Here is a 7,706-nt window from a genome sequence, read left to right on the forward strand (position 1 = left end):
TCGTAATATCCAGCAGTATTGATTACTGTATGTTTGTGTTAAACCGGTTTAAAGCACATTCAAGTACCATTAATTAAACAATTGTACGCAATATTAACATGTTAACGTTACAACTCATTAACGTCACTTATTTCTTTCTTTTATGCAGTATTTTTAAGTCGGTTAAAAAGATTACAAAAAAACACAAAGGTTACATAACACTATTTCACAAGTTTCAAAATAAGTAAAATTACCTTTTATAATATCAATTACCTCATTAACATGAGTGTTATATTAAAACTATAAGATACATATGTAAAACCATTTGTTTTTGCTTTAAATGAAGAGTAATAATCGCATTTTAAATCATTAATTGTCAAAACTGTTTTTGCTGGGGTTTTCTCCCATAAAAAAACAACATTATTATTTATTTTTTTAATGAAAAATGTGTATTTCAAAATCCTAAACCAAGTGTTAGTTAAGATCATAACAATAAAATAATAGCTGAAAAGTGGGCGTATTTATAGATTGTGTGTTATCTGTAAAACATGGGAGTTTTATCCCGCAGGAGAATAACCCAGTACTGAAAAGCTGTTGTTGTTTTTTTGCGTTATTTCACTTCCGATGTCGAAGCATATTGGCTCCTTTCGATATAAGATGTTTTTGTGTGCTCATATAACTTAAATCTTGTATTATTGAAACTCCGCGGGATTTTTGCCAAGCTTTTCAAAAACCGGAGAAAAATCTCGCGGGAGTGTGAAAAAAACCCTGTTTTTTTCTGCAAAAAAACGCTGGGGTCTAAAATTAGCGGGTCAATATGACAAACGTCCGAAAACATTTCGTAAACAAAAAACACCAAAATCATATTTATATGAAGCCTTTTAACATTATAGGCCAGTATTCGATTACATCATTATTAAAGGGTACTTGTGTTTGCGAAATATGGGATTTGCAAACACAAATGGGAGGTCGTTAAAATTAAAACAATATAAACAGTTAGTTTTAGGACTATTAAATATGTTTGAAGCGTGGACAATAACGCCCACACAATCTAAAAAGCGCTAAGAAAAATGTTAAGAACATTATTTTTTATTGTCTGCTAGATATTAAGAGATAGTTAAACGGCCGTAAGGCTAGCAACCATTTAACAGACAATAAAATACTCTCTTGAGAATAGATGATATATTCAAAAGAACTAAGAATGCAACAAATGAGCATCATCAGACAAGCAGAATTATTCAATGACTATAGATTTTTTAGCACCAAAGGAGATGTATGCCATTACATTTAATGCTTAAATTAGGACCCGATGCCTCGTTGGCTGTATGCTTTAAATAAGAAGACTAAGTTTGACGGTAGCATTTCCAAGAGCCCATTTAATATACAGATGATTAGGATGGTGGCGACATTCGCTGTATTCATATTTCCCCAGTAGTAGCATGTAGAATGCCTGTTCTGTTATTAACAGTTAACAGTTAGATACAACCGATGATTATTATATTAATTTACAGCAAACGGATTGTACAATGTTGAAATCATTCCATTAAGATATCCTCGTTGATAGTCGTGTGAAAAGTGCGTTTATTTCATTGACGGTAAGATATAGATGCGTGATTTCTTTTGTGTTTTAATTGTTTTTATTGTATTTACAAGTGATTAGTGGTGGAATTTCTTGTACAAAATTATTTCATAATCAATGTGAAATAAATGCAGTATTAAAAACTTGTTTACGATGGGTGAACTATAAAATATTTGGTTTATTATTTTCACTAAAATATTTGTCCGTCTACTCTTTACAAACTGATAATGAAGCTATCATATTACTGCCTGGATATAACGATGCCAGTGATTTTCATACTTCTGAATTCCTTGAAAATAAGCAATATATGTGGATAAATAACATAACTGGATGATATCTAACTGCATATCGGCTGTATAAATTACATTGCGGAATATCGACATTCATTCGGCGTTCTTGTCACGCAAGCCAAGACTGCCTTATGTCTCAATTTCAGAGAGGATTCCATTATGAGCATTCAATATTTTTTTCATTATTTTGATGGTAGCATTTTGATATATATTATTGTTTATTAAGCATCCGTTAAGCACGTTCTTAAAACTGACAAATCAATAAACGGTGATTGTTTCCTTGTGGATCCAATTATGCGGTAGATTTTTTCATGAATTACTACCATTTTATCAGCAATTATTTGACGACTACTCCGACCGTACACACAAGAAATCCTTATAAAGAAACCAATATATTTCCTTCCTAATATTTGCAATCATCGTATACGATGGACGAGGAAATGTCATCAAGTGTAGGAAGAGAACTATAATCACTTACACACACTCATTAGGTTTATTAAATAAATGGCTTTCTCTAGCTACGGCTGTCACAGAACAAGGCTATTCCTTATTCACCAATACATTAGAAGGGATTTTTTTATGTTTATATGTGACATGATTGACAACATCAATTAACCTTCTTTCTTTTCTCTTGTTGTTCATGGAAGCAAATGTTGGGAAATAAAAGGGAAACTGTGTCAAACATGAACTTGGCTAATGGAAAGTGAGGAAGGTGTGCATCATTCTGAGGGGTACACTTTCAAAACAGTTGATAAAAGCGTTGAATATGACACTTTCAAAACGTCTTACAAAAACAATACCAATAAGATCGTTTTAAGTTTACGCGTTTTGTTTTGAATAAGCATTTTGGAAATATATTTTTCAGTAAAGACGACAACAGAGTGGATTTTTCCTTAATTTATTTCAGTTCAACCTCACAACAATGTTTAAACATGAATCAATGAAAGCACATGTGCACATTTGAATCTCTTAGTTTAGTTTATACTAATTTGTCTTAGAACGATTGTGAAACAAGCTATAACAACACTATATTAATCACTCTTGTTGGCACGATTTTATGCGAGAGTGTGTTCTTGTGTTGTGGGGGACACCTGAGTACCCGGAGGAAACCTATTGTCCGACTTGGTGACCACAAACCAAACTTACATGCGCCTAGGCTGGGAATCGAACCCAGATCGCTTAAGTGAGAAGCGAAGGCGCTTACTACTGCGGTAACCGGAATCTCTCATGGAGTCTGTGTCAACTTTGTGTTAAATTTGTGTTTGCTAGGTTTTCGAAATTAACATATTAGTAGTGGAATTGCATGTACGTAGAGTAAAGCAACGTTTGCGTTTACCTTAAATACTGAAGAGCATGTTGCATTGAAATGAATGCAATCGGTCGGAGCAAACTGTTTGATACTTTTCAAATTCAACGCAGTTATACGGAACAGGCCGCCTAACTTAAAGAAAGGTAATAACTCTTTTGTTCATTTACTCTTATAGCAAAATTGTAAGGAAGCGGATGCAACTTGGTTCTATGATGAATTCGAAAACGCCGAGACAACAACCATACATACAAAGGAAGGGTAACGTGCATGTAACCAATGTTTTTGAGACATAATGATTTCAAGAAAAAAGATAAACCATATTTGCATTAAAAGATCTTTTTATATGTATTTGAATGGGTCATTTCTAAGCCTGGTAAGTGCAACCTTACAATTTCCTAGTTAGAGTTTATGAAAAAACGACACACCATCGTTGTGGGCAGATCATGAATATCTGAGCGCGATTTGTAGCAATGACTTCATGCTATAATCAAGACACAGGTACATCTGTTAGAGGTGTTAGATATTGTTTTTAATATTATCGATGACACATTGCCCATTCATGACAAGGTCAAAATAATTAATTAGTAGTAGTTATGAAGAAAATGACTTTAATAGGAATTCAGCCATATTTTGTGGAAACCAATACTCAAAATGATTAAAATAAATCTTTGGATTTTGTTTGCATGTTGCTAAACAATTAAATGAATATGAATACCTAATAATGGATGCTATACAAATACATGTCACAATAACTCATTCTGACAAAAAGATGTGATAGGAATTGAGCTAATAATCAGAAAATTGTTTGGAACGCTATATCTAATTATTTCAGGCTTTGATGTTTCGCTTTCTGCAAGTTGATGTTTGTTCATAAGTCTAAGTAAAATGATCCTTTTGAACAAATTTGAAAAAAAAACAACAACAACATTTGTTGCCAAAAAATATAACAGACGTTTAGGTGAAAACTATTTCAAACCGTATTCGCATTCGAAGCAATCTTTAAAGCATAGACGTTATCCGGTCCATACGAATGCATGGACAATGTAAGTTATCTGTATCTTTTTCGATCGAAATCATAAGTATAATAAAAGTAAAAGACTTGTAACAACCAAACAGACATATAACAATAATTAATATCTTACATTTTTTTCACTTCATTATTTGCTTATATGCAATTAAATAAATTCTACAACAGTTCAGTTCAGTTCAACATATCATGCCTCCAACATCAATGACGCAACGCCATTGGTCCAGGACTGGTCATGCGGTGACCCTATTTTTTTCCATATTGGGTCGCCAAATTTATATAATTTATATCGTACCAAAATGGCGTCTATTTTCCGATTCCGATGAATATTCCGATGAATAATGAAACATTTAAACATGTTAACAGGTTGTCGACGTGATATATACATTACGGAGTTAATGGGATATACGAGACACAGGAAACCATATTCAGGTTCGAACTTCGCTCTCACTCAATATCGTTTCCTTTGCCCCTTATATCCCATATCGGTTTACCTAATAACCCCGTCATTTGTAATACAACCATCAAACTACGAAACGTTGTCTCACGAGTAGCATGGAATAGGCAATTATTTAGCAATTGTTGAAATTTGGTTATAGGTTTACTTAAAACCTCTGCAATTAATGCATTCTTTCTGACTTTTGGCATTTCCTGTATTTTTTATATTTCTCGGATTTATAACAACAAACATGTGTTTAGTGAATTACCGTAGTCATAACGAGCGCACAGTTAACAACAATTCGAGAGATCCATTGTGATAAGCCGCCAAACGCAACAGAGAAAAAAAACAGGCAACAAACTTTAACAACAACTCATTTAATTTTCTAAATGTTTTACGGAAGTAATTTTAAATGAGTGAACTTTTATATATGTTGTATTCGCTACAGAAGTTATATTCAATCAACTGTTCATTAATATCCAATCAATAATAGTGAAAAAGTGGAATCCCCGCAATATCTGGAATCAACAGGGATATTGCAATGAAGATTAATTATATAACCATATTTTTAGATGTTGTTTTTCAAAATATGCGCTGCTTTCTCTTTGAAATAACAATCGATCCTCAAATGTATGAAAACTGTCAGCAGAAAATCTTTTATATAATTTTCTCCAAAAATATTACAATTTAATTTATTTTCACGGTAAATTGATGATGAAGTCCAGGCTGGTAGGGTGGAATCTTAACTTCACCTGTGCCGATGAATGTGCGTGAATAGCTAAAGTCGTTGCATTTATTGACGTGTAGTCTTTGTCTTCGTTACATTGATTGTCTATTTTGTATCAATATTCGATAGGGAGAAATTTCTTCCACGGTATATATATCAACGTTACAAACGGTTAAAGAGCTTTAGGAAATTAACTTGAACAATTATCGATTGTATTGTTGTTTTGCTGTTTGGGATGTCATCATTTATAAAAGCCAGAAGGCTTTAAGTATTGTGAGGAACTTAATCACTTCCTTTTTTGTCGCCAAGTTTGTCTGTTTTAAGACCAACTTAACTAGCATCTGCCATTTACGAACTGTTATTGAGAAGTTTTATTTCTATCAGTGTGCAAATACATGTATATATCAATTCCAGTTGTCCTTCTAATTTCCCACTGAATAACCCACTGTTTAAGGGACAATAAAGCCTCACGTAAGTTCATTGACAACACAGACTATGTCCATGTATATCAATAGCCAGAATTTGTATAGAAGATGAACGATAGTTTAACAGGAGATGAAATTAAAGACACATCAAGACATGCTCCAACTGTCATTTTCGTCTTTAGTATAGTATCTCTATCTTATGTTTGTGACGTTCGCTTGTAATCTGTATGTAAATGTTCACCCTACGTCATGTAAATCAAATTATGTTTCTCTTCTACTCTATTTCCAGCGTTACATGGTTATTTGTCTGTATATTTGTCATCCCCTTATTCTTTCTTCATTGTGTATAATTCCCTTCTTCCATAAGTAATTTTTTTTTAAATCCTTGCATGGATTCACAAGCTGAATGTATTTGTATAAGGAATGAATTTTCGAGGTTGATGTCATTATCGGGGTATGAACGCAATTGGGCCGGTCAAATTTTTTGGGGTCCACGCGTTCTTTGACCAGCCCAATTGCGTTCATATCCCCGATTATGACATCAACCCCGATTCATTCCTTATTTATTCACCAATAGTTCATTATTTTATTCAAGAAATGTTAAAAAATATTTTATTTCATTTAAGAAAACCTTTCAGTATTCTTTTCTTAGCCATTCTATAAGTAGAACGACCCGACTGTAACCGGAAACATTTTTTCAAATGACGTCACAATAACGTGGGAAAAGATCAACGACTTGAAATCACTTTTAAACGTCATATTGAAACACTTATGGCAACAATACATTAAAAATATAATAAATTTACACTTTCTAAAATGTTGATTTTTATTTTACGGGATCTGCTGACACAATACAAACAATAACAAGATCAATAGTTTTCATGTATATCGTTATGCAATGCATTGCGATCCGAACATATCCCAAGATGTTGCGTTCGTAAGTTCCTAAGTATAAAATATACTATTTGTCTTTAAACGCATGCCTGTTATTTTATTACTATATCTCGTTTGAATTATAAAATTGAGACTTCAGGAACAGTTCCAGTCCTTAATGATTGAAAACTAAACCCTGTTTAGAGGCACACACATTAAACTAGAGACAAAACGTATAAACATCGCATAAGCGATATGTTGATTTTAAACTTGTTGAATATCGCCGTTCAGAGCACTCTCATACAAATATCGCGACTCAAGCGTGTGATGTTCGTCTAATACCATACGTCTTTGCGTGATTAGGCAGCTCAAACGACACTGCCGAGCATTCGTCATAAAATTATTTTACCATATTGTTCTGCAAAATTGTCTAAGTCATTTCTTGATTATTTGTCTTTATCTGTACGATACTTTGTGAATGTTCAATGCAAATAAAAGGCTTTCAGATGCAATGGTCATATACTATTCTTTAGCGGAGTTGCATCGATTATGGAAAGTTGAAACAAATGCCACTCTATATTTGAGATTTAGAATGCTACCTCAAACTGATATTTTGTTGAATACAGACTAAATTACATATTAACTTAAAGTTGATATGAAACCAGTAAAATATATGCAATCAGATAGCAAAATTTCATTAATATTTCAGAGATAAGATATGTTCTGCTGGACTAGAATGTTTCTTACTTCCGGCCTGGTGCAGCTAGGCTTCCTTGAAAAATAACGGTGCTTTGTATTTATCTAAGTGAATTTGAATAGGGGAGTCGTGATTTACTTTTGCAACATTTTATTTTCAATCGATTGATGTTTATTTAAATGTTAAGGTAATAAACAGCAATATACATTGAACGCTGGACTTTTTTGCCAATCTTGAGTTTGTCCTTTTACATGTAAATGTTTAGGGAAACTAGTTAGTGTGTGTATAAACTTATGACACAGGTCTCTTTTAGGACAGAATAACAAACCTTTGTGCCCATATTAGAGAAATCCTCCAAAAA

This window comes from Mya arenaria, chromosome 12, assembly GCF_026914265.1.
Source record: "Mya arenaria isolate MELC-2E11 chromosome 12, ASM2691426v1".
Classification (NCBI taxonomy): Eukaryota; Metazoa; Mollusca; class Bivalvia; order Myida; family Myidae; genus Mya; species Mya arenaria.